Genomic DNA, 9,732 nt, shown 5'->3' with positions numbered 1-9,732 from the left:
TTGCCTATTCAACAATAATTGCTCATAACCAACGTAGTACGCTTGGCTGGATCATTCTCCATTTATTTATATACCTCCATGGTTATACTAAGATGTGTAAGACTTTCTGACACTATATTCACGGTTTGTCTAATGGCTAGTCAAACTTATGACAAATTTGGCTGGTTTGCGTTGTTCAATACCATTTCACCCTGATATGACAGTGACGTCACATCCCGGGGTCACGTCAGTATAAAGCTGGTTTCATACTACCCTGCCGCACGCGCATTGCAGACAATCGGACACAATCAAGGCTTGTCATTGGTTGAAACGCTCTGCCGCTTGCCGCAGCGGCAAGCGGCAGGAAAGTATGCCGGGGGCATTATACGAATTTTATTAGGCGCAGCATCACTCGCTGGAGTTCGATGGCGCTGGTGTACATACGCACGCGCTTAAAGACACCGCATAGATGCGAGAGCGAAACAGCTGTTCACAACGCGTTGACATCACTGCCACATCGGGGTGAAAAATGGTATAGGTAATAGATGACTATGAAACCTCAAACTCGCCCCCTAGTAAAGGTTGGCAATTGAAGCAGGCCTCAGTTTAGCGAACTTTGTCTATGCGATGCTAGTGCAAGCGCCGCTCGGACTGTGAAGGTTTCTGGATACCGAATATGGGTTTAGATTAGGCCTATATCATGTCCTCTAGGCCATATAATTTATTTTTGGAAAGGAAAGTCTAATCTCGGAGCCTATTCAATTGCGAAGGGACTGGATTTTGTCATAATAATATAAAAATTAATACTTGTCTTCCATAACAAGAAAGACACCCCTGTCCGAACGCGATTTTTTATATAGCGCCGCCAAATTTGGCGAAATCGTGTGTTCGATTCATTGGGCATGTTGGGCGGATTGTCTCAGATTGTATGCGCCCAATCTAGTCTCTGTTTCATGTCGCAAAAACGTACGTGTATTTGTAGTGAGCAGAATCAAGCCGGTCGCGGAGACTAGGCCATTGTTGTGTTTACATGTTTCTTGATTTTCAATCAGCTGTTTTCGTATTGAAAATGCCTTGGCCAACGAATGGAGCATAAATTTGCTTTGCCTTTGCGGCGGCTGAGATTTATATTACCTACACCGACTGTGTACATTATACACAGTCACAGCTATGACACTTGACAGCGACAGTCATACATGTAGATCATCATGATGCCGTCATGTAAACAGTACATGATGATGAAGGAAGGTAAGCTTAAAATTATTTGTCTTTTCGTCGTGTTGTTACTTAACCCAGTCGCTCATAAATGCAGACACAACACCACACAACATTGAGTTTTTTATCAAACAAAAGAGCAAAAGAGGAACCATATTTTATTTTATGCAGTCCAGTCGACATGTAGGCCTAGCCCTACGGTACTTGAAGTTTGTACATATTTCATATGACAATTTACTTTTAGAATTATTTATTTCATTTCATTTTTATTTATACACAGGAAAGCCCAGATCAGCCCTTGAGCTGATGTCCCTGTAGCCCGACACATCATGGCCCTATTGGTTCCTTCCTCGCCATACATGTATAGGGCCATGACTTCCATACTCCATAGTATTGGAAAAAACGAGGCACTGAGGCAGTTGAACCGTGAACTCATGTCGTAATTTCAAAGGTTCACCCTGCATTCACAAAAGTACTCACATGTTCAGTTTTGTGATTATAATCCGGGTTATAATCCTTAAAAATACAATGTAACACTATGAAGACTTCCTGCGCATCTCTTTTCATTAAATCTGCATTTCACAGCAAAAAATGAAATTTATTCGCCACCATGGCCACCGTGTTATCTGTAGACTATGAGATATTAATGTTGTTATGGTGACGATCGCTACGGTCACAGTCACAAATTGAAATTTGGTCATTTTACAGTCTTACCTTAAATTTTCACACATGCACCAAATATGTTTTGTTTAAAAGTCTTATTTTCATGTGAGGAAGAAGTGATATTTTGTTAATAAAATTTGATACTGTGTACCCTGGACCAGATAGGCTCAGACCTTTGTACGGAGAAGGACAGTGGAAATCGTAGTGATGGAGGTGCGAGTATACCTTGGGCTAGTGTCTCTGGGGCCGTGTTGCAACTTCGAATTTGCTCGAGAAGTCTAGCCAAGAATTTGCTCACCGATACATGTAGCTTCACATTCTAGGCTAGAGACCATTGCATTCAAAATCTAGTCGGATTCGCTGAAGCATGACACCGTGTAAAGCAATGGAAGTTCAGAAGTAAACACAGCCGACTCATCAAAATAACTTTCATTCAAATTTCGACATTCAGAATCAACCTCTGGTGAAAAAACTTGCACCGCTGTCCGACCGAAAAACGATAGCAAAGCACTCTAGCATCGAATGCGTAACTATCCTGTGCAAATTCGAAGCTAGAGTTCTCCAGTAACTTCAAATTTGCACACGATAGTTACGTATTCGATGCTACTTGCTAAAGTGCGTTGGTATCGTTTTTCAGTCGGACAACAGTACAATTTTTTGCACCAGAAATTTATTTATTCTGTTAATATTGAAGTGGATGAAAGTCATTTCGATTAGTCAACTGTATCTTTTGAGCAAGATTTGCCTGTTTTGGACAGTCTAAAATTTTGCTGATTGAAGTGTAATTTTAGCAACATTTTTTATGCAATATGCGGATTTAGGGTTTCTCTAGATACCGGAAGTCAATTTGTGCCGAAATTCCTTCCCACAATGCAATAAGTGTTTTGCATTAACAATAGATACAGTTCGGAGGTTAATCAATATTCTTTGTTAAGCAATATGCATATTTTTTGCATTGTGGGAAGTAATTTCGGCACAAAAATTGACTTCCGGTAGAGAAACCCTAAATCCGCATATTGCCTGTCGTAATCGGCTGTGTTTACTTTTGAACTTACATTGCTTTTCACGGCATAATGCTTCACTGCTTCAGCGAATCCGACTACATGTAGATTTTGAATGCAATGGTCTCTACTACTCTCATAGCCTAGTAAAATGTGAAACAAATTTGTATTGGAAATTTGGAAAATTTGGAACAAGAACAAGAATTTTGCTCCATTTTTCCAAATTTTCTACTCGATGACCCCTTTTTTGAAATCCGGTGGTGGTCGCATTGCATTCTCTAAATTCACTAAATTTTCATCGTCAACCGTGTAATTGAATGGGATTATTTTGAAATTTTAAAACGCTTGAAATATCACAAACAAATAGGCCTATGTAAATAAATAATATAAATACAAGCTAAAACCGTTGGGGTTCGATAATGAACCCCACAAAACTAACCTAGTATATGGAAAATGTCATGCGGCCGGGCGGTTTCACAAGTTCCTGGCTCGATCATGCCATTCGCCGCCTGTTTGAAATCTTACACCCAATGACCATCTTTTTTCAAAATATTATACCCAAATGAACCCCTTTTTAATTTGCTTGTACCCAACAACCCCCTTTTTAAAATAATGTTTTGTACCCGATAGGCCCCTACTTCATGATGCCGATAGGCACATACTCGACACTTCTAAAGTTTAGTGCCCCCCCCCCGGATTTGAGGCCTACAAAATTTGTTATCTTTAATTTCAGCCGAATATACTAGCTGGTACTAGTATATTCACAACACTGAAATAATAAAACACAAACAAATTGACACCCAGCATTGAGTGACATTGACATACTACGTATGGATTTATTATTTCAGATTTTGAAAACATACTCTGGTGAACTGGTCCAAATCATAGAAAAGACATGACAGAGAGAAGACTGACACTTGTAAACAAAGATACAATTTAGGTAAGTTATTTCTGCGAATATTTTTGCATTCCATAATTACTTAATTCAGGACCATCACCATGGGGGGCAGGGCTGTCAACTTTTGAAATTGCTTGGCGTGAGACAGAGGCGTACCGGGCTTAGCCGACTCCATATCCAATGTTCATTTTGTACCACGATTATTTGAGCCACGGTGCTCGATAATGTGAAAAGCAGGGGGGGGATTAGGAGTAACAAATTATTCATGACGATGTGTGCGATTTTACTCATTATCCAGCTTTTTGCGTGAGATTTACTTCCTAGGCGTGAGATTATACTACCTTGGCGTGAGACTGTGAGAAAGTGACCCAATGCGTGAGACTCACGGCCAATGCGTGAGAGTTGACAGCCCTGATGGGGGGTGGTGTATGAAGTATTTTCAATGACTTGTTGTTTTAAAGCAGGAATAGCGGCATGCCATAGGTTCCAGAGTAGTGCATGATACTCTTTGATTTAAAAAAAATCAGAAAAATAAAAAAATTAAGTTTCTTAACAATTTTGAAGTGTATTTTATGTCTGTTGAAATATTTGAAAACATAAAACATGCCAGGAGATCCTTCCTATACCACTTTCAGTGGCCAAAACCAGGGCGTCGCTAGACCAATATGATTGGGGGTGTCTGTGTTTTGCAGACGGAAATATGTGTTGACCAATTTTTAATTAGTAACTACTATAACATTCACAATGTCTATTACGTAACAACAACTATTTCGTAACACATTAAGGGGTACTACACCCCTGTGGTAAATTTGTGACTATTTTTGCATTTTTCTCAAAAAATAATAACACACTGGTAAGGCCAAAAAAAAAAAAGTTTGTCTACAAGCTCACGAGAAATTTAAAAACAAATGCGAAATTCGATTTTTTTTTATTTCAAAAAATCAGCGGAAATCATACTTTTTTCTCAAAATACCATGAAAAAAGTCGGGAATAAAAAAAATTTCCGCATTTCTTTTTTATCAAATCGTGCGATTTTACAAACGCGCGCGCAAGCTTTGAGACAAACCTTTTTTTTTTTTGCCTAATAAAAGTTATGTATATTATTGGGGCAAGGAATCAAATTACTACACTGAAATTTCAATGACTCAAGACAAGCGGTTCAGTATATATGATAGGAAACGAGGTACATACTAGCGGTACCTTAATTCTTATCATAAATAACAAACCGCTTGTCTTGGGTCACTGAAATTCCAGTGTAGTAATTGGATTCCTTGCCCCTATTATATACATAACTTTTACCAGTTAACAGTTACCACTGTGTTATTAGTTTTTTAGAAAAATGCAAAAATAGACACAAATTTGTCTAGGGGTGTAGTACCCCCTTAATCTTATGTCTCTTGCAATTTGCCGACAATCACATAGCTTTGACTACATTTGCCGACAAAATTGTGTATGGGGGTGTTGCACCCCATACCCCCCCTCTAGCGTCACCCCTGGCTAAACCACAAGCTTCCAGGGACCCTGAACCCCACCCATGAGATGCTACGCTATATTTGATTAGTGGCATTGTGCACAATTGTGGTGACGCAGTACAACAAAAGCTTTTCATACACTCCTATCAAAGCAGTCAATCAGAAAAACTGTTAGAAAAGTACGCGAAATGCATTGATTGTGTATAATGTGCACTCTGCATACTACGTGCAGCGTTTCGTGCTTGTTCACATCGCTTATAGGATTCATTCATTTTTCGGGTGGGTATGATGCATTTATATTTGTTTCTATTTTCCCATATTTTACTGTGATAATTTGTATTTTCAGCAAGAATCTTAGTTTTTTTCTTCTCTTGTATGAAATAGATTAATGTATTTGTTGCTGGATAAATTAGGCAAAATAATGCAATTGCGCTGATGTTGACGCATCTAATGCACGAGCCCCGAATATTAGATGCATCAACATCAGCATGCGTGCATTATTTTGTCTACTTTCTCTCCGAACAAATAATACACATTCATTATTAGTACATGTAAATATCAATATTTATCAATGTCATGTTGGAATATTGTGTACGAATTGAATCACTGAAATAAATTAATTTACAATATTTGTTTTTTTTTGCAGCTTCATTCCGACTAATAGGGCCAGCCAGGCAGAAGAACAAGATCACCATGTCAGTTACTACCGAAGAGCTGAAAATTACCTTTGCGACCCCAGCCCTGTTTGCAAAGAAGAACAAGATCACCTATGTCAGTTACTACCGAGAAGTGCCGAAGAGTTGAAAATTACCTTTGGTTTAACATGGTGTTTCTGGTGCTGGATTTGCCATTGGGTGCTCCTTTGGCAAAAAATAAAACTTGTCCTCGCACTCTCTGTGGAAGACAGGGTCGGGTTGGTCGATTAAAATAAGAAAGCCAAAACATGTTTTACATCTAGGCATATGCTATTTGGGATATTTATCTATGAAATATACACATGCGCAATGTGCACAGGGACGATATATGCAGGTGAGGTATTCACAGGTGCAATCTGCGCAGGTGGTTTATGCGCAGGGGTATCTGCACATCCGCAGGGGAAATCTGTGCAGGTACTGTATGCGCACTTGCACAGGGGCAATAAGTGCAGTTCATGTATGCACATGGGCAATCGGCGCATGCACAATGTGCGTATGGGCAATATGTGCAGGTATGGTACAGGAGCAATTTGCGAAGGTAGTATATCTTGAATGTCTTAAAACAGGTTGGAAGTGTGTGAAAAAACTGTTTAAAAAAAAATAACCAAAGAATAAATGTTTTCCAGATTATTAAAATTAGGGTGGGCCTAGTGAGGACAAGCAATTGAAATGAATTATTTTTTGGTCTTATCTATCCAGGCCAGCAGTAAATACAGAGAACTCAGTAATGCCAAGGACATTGGTCTTCCTATCTTAATGTGGAAAGGACACAAGCATTGCATAATGCATTACAAAATACAACATACTACTTTTTCAAATTCTGTTTTATTTTGACTTTAATAGCTTATATTGTACAAATTGTATAGAATATGAACTTATTTTGACTACAGCCATGTATGTACCAATCACAGGTATAAAAGGTTTGGAAAATCAACATTATTCGCTACTTGCATGGTTCCGCCATAGTGCACAATGTACGGGGAGAGCCTTGAACATACATGAAAGGAAGAATTACATAACCTTACGCAGAATGTTATACAACAATTCCCATTCATGTATGCTGCCAGTTCGAGGCTCTCCCCGTACATTGTGCACTATGGCGGAACCATGCAAGTAGCGAATTGTACACCATATCTGGCTTTCTGATCTTGGATCTTTGTACGTAGCATGATAGAACATCTACTTTGTTTGGCTTATAATTTGCAAGAATGACTAGCTTACTTACACTTGTTTATGTGCAACTAGCATAGGTGCTTCGCCCGACCATGTGCATGCCATTCTATATCAATATAAGATGTTTATGCATCTTGTTTTTACCAAGTATAAGCCGAACAAAGTATAGTACAAGGCATTATAGTGCTTCTCTTCTGAAGTTGAGAGTAACAATTTTGCAGTGGCAGCATCAAATTGTGTGTTGTTACCATAATTCCGCAGGCGTATCGTATACACACAGGTAAAGGGCAATTTGTACCCATGCTGACGATGCAGCCGTGCAAACTCACTGACAGTTCGGAACTAGTTTCTTCCGGGGTGGGGCACTCACTAATAAATGGGTGACAGGGATGTGCGGCCACATTGACCCCCATTTTTCAACTCCGTCTCACCCAATGAACCCCCATTTTATTTTACCGAACTCCCTCTCCCCCAATGACCCCCTATTTTGTTTTCCCGTTACCAAAAGACCCCCTTTTTTCAAAAATTTTGGAGAAATTTCTGATAATCTCTCACAGAATTGTATGTATCCCCATGATCCACCAGTGGATCATCTGCGACCCCTACGCAGAACTTCCAATAGTGGATTAACTGCGCACGGTGGGCGCAAATGCCAATGAATCCACAGTCGTAGGCAGGAACTCCCCTCCATATATAAACAAATCCAACAAGCCAAGTGATAGTCAGAATTCAGGCGGCCATTACTGGGTCCCGTTTGCACCAAACTGGTGTTGTTACTGCCGAATTGGGTGGATTAAATCCGCTTAAAAATTGGTGTTGAATAGTATTGTGTTGTAAACCTTTATCATTCTTTTGTGTAGGTGTGTATGTGTAACACAGGTGATGGAATGCAGTTTAATATCCCCGCCAAGGCCATGTCATTTCACATTTTAGGTGGAATACACCTAAGGGGGACCCAGCTACATGTATGGCTGCCATTGAGGTGTAGGAATGCGTGAAAATGGATTTGTCTATAGCGGCGGTGGAATTAATTCTGCGCACGGTCACAGGGAATCCACTGACGGATTTTTGGCGCACGATATAATCTGAGACGATTAGGTCTACCTTATGATTAAAACATTACTTTCAGTGCATGTACGATGATTATTTATTATACTTTTTTTTATTTGTTATATTTCTTGTATCTTAATACCCACTGACGGATTCTCGGCGGACGTGCGCAGAAATTCCCCTCCGTATATAATGCCGGTGGAGTTATTCTGTGCGAGGTCGCAGGGAATCCACTGACGGATTTTCGGCGCACGTGCGCTGAAAATCCCCTCCATATATAGCACCGGTGGAGTAATTCTGCGCACGGTCTCAGGGAATCCACTGGCGGATTTTCGGCGCACGATGAGACGAATAGGCCTACCCTGGAATTCATATCTCTTATGAAACAAGCTAGCATAATATTAAATCATTGCAATTCATGAGAGGATTAAAACGTGCGCCGAAAATCCGTCAGTGGATACTCTGCGACTGTGCGCAGAATTACTCCATCCGCGCCTATATACGGACGGGAGTTTCAGCGCACGTGCGCCGAGAATCCGTCAGTGGATTCCCTGCGACTGCGCAGAAATACTCCACCGGCGCCTAGTATATACGGAGGGTTGTTTCAGTGCACGTGCGCAGAAAATCCGTCAATGGATTCCTTGCGTCCACCGTGCACAGTTAATCCACTCTCGGAAGTTCTGCGTAGGGGTCGCAGAAGAGCCACTGGTGGAATACATAACTCAGAATTGCCCTATTTTTTATTATTTTTATTCAATTTTGTATAAACTTTTATGTTGCAGGGCCTAGATTTCAACGAGAATCACAGAATTGATTCTCGTAATGACTCTCGTAAGATTCGATTGCGAGAATCAACTTCCCTCATTGTATCATACAGTAAGTGCAGTGATTGTGTATTTTGATTCTCGCAAACCAAGACGAAATCTAGGCCCTGTGTTGTCCCAAATTTTTCCCAAGTCTCACTGAATGACACGGGTGAATGACCCCTTTTTGGTCAGATTCTCCCCAGTCTCACAAAAAGACCCCTATTTTGAGACCAGACCCCTTTTTGGTGTCTAGGCTCTCACCGAAAGATCCCTAGTTCGAACTGTTGTCTGCATATTCCCTGTCACTTCCAGAGTCGAGTGCCCCCCTGTTTCTTCTGGTTTCTGTACATTTCTGTGTTTGAAAACAAATTACATGTATTACTGTATTGATTCAATCCATCTGTAAAAGACAGATCATGTACCTTCATTTGTCATTCCTGCACTGAGGATAGACCTGGAAAAAAATGTTTACTTTATTCTGCTTCTGCTCATATAAAGAAAAACTTAATTGATGGGATTGGGAAATACACTATACAGCAATGTAGGAAGTTTCCTCCTGAGAATTTCCCATAATTTTCTTTTGCACTTCTTTATCTACAGAAGCAGAATTTCCCTCCAAATCACAAATTATGTGGCAAGGAGCTGCGCCGATTGCCTCCGTTTTTCCAGGCCTGTTCCTGGGTGTTCCTTAAGTGACACATTAAAGTGTTTTTAAACCTTTAACTTGTATGTGCTTGCTTTATTTACGGTACATTATAACTTCCCTTCATGCTGTATACT

At 40.1% G+C, this 9,732-nt stretch overlaps 1 long non-coding RNA gene across 1 annotated transcript; it reads left to right on the top strand.

Moving 5' to 3' along the window:
* The first annotated feature begins 814 nt into the window (after window positions 1-814).
* Window positions 815-6,012, top strand: LOC140170223 (uncharacterized). The gene is made up of 3 exons (XR_011861502.1): window positions 815-1,227; window positions 3,707-3,798; window positions 5,875-6,012. It is a non-coding gene; the product is annotated as an uncharacterized lncRNA (long non-coding RNA).
* Window positions 6,013-9,732: the final 3,720 nt, after the last annotated feature.

The sequence above is a fragment of the Amphiura filiformis genome, chromosome 14 (genome assembly GCF_039555335.1).
Source record: "Amphiura filiformis chromosome 14, Afil_fr2py, whole genome shotgun sequence".
NCBI lineage: Eukaryota > Metazoa > Echinodermata > Ophiuroidea > Amphilepidida > Amphiuridae > Amphiura > Amphiura filiformis.
This window is presented reverse-complemented; position numbering and strand designations above follow the sequence as displayed.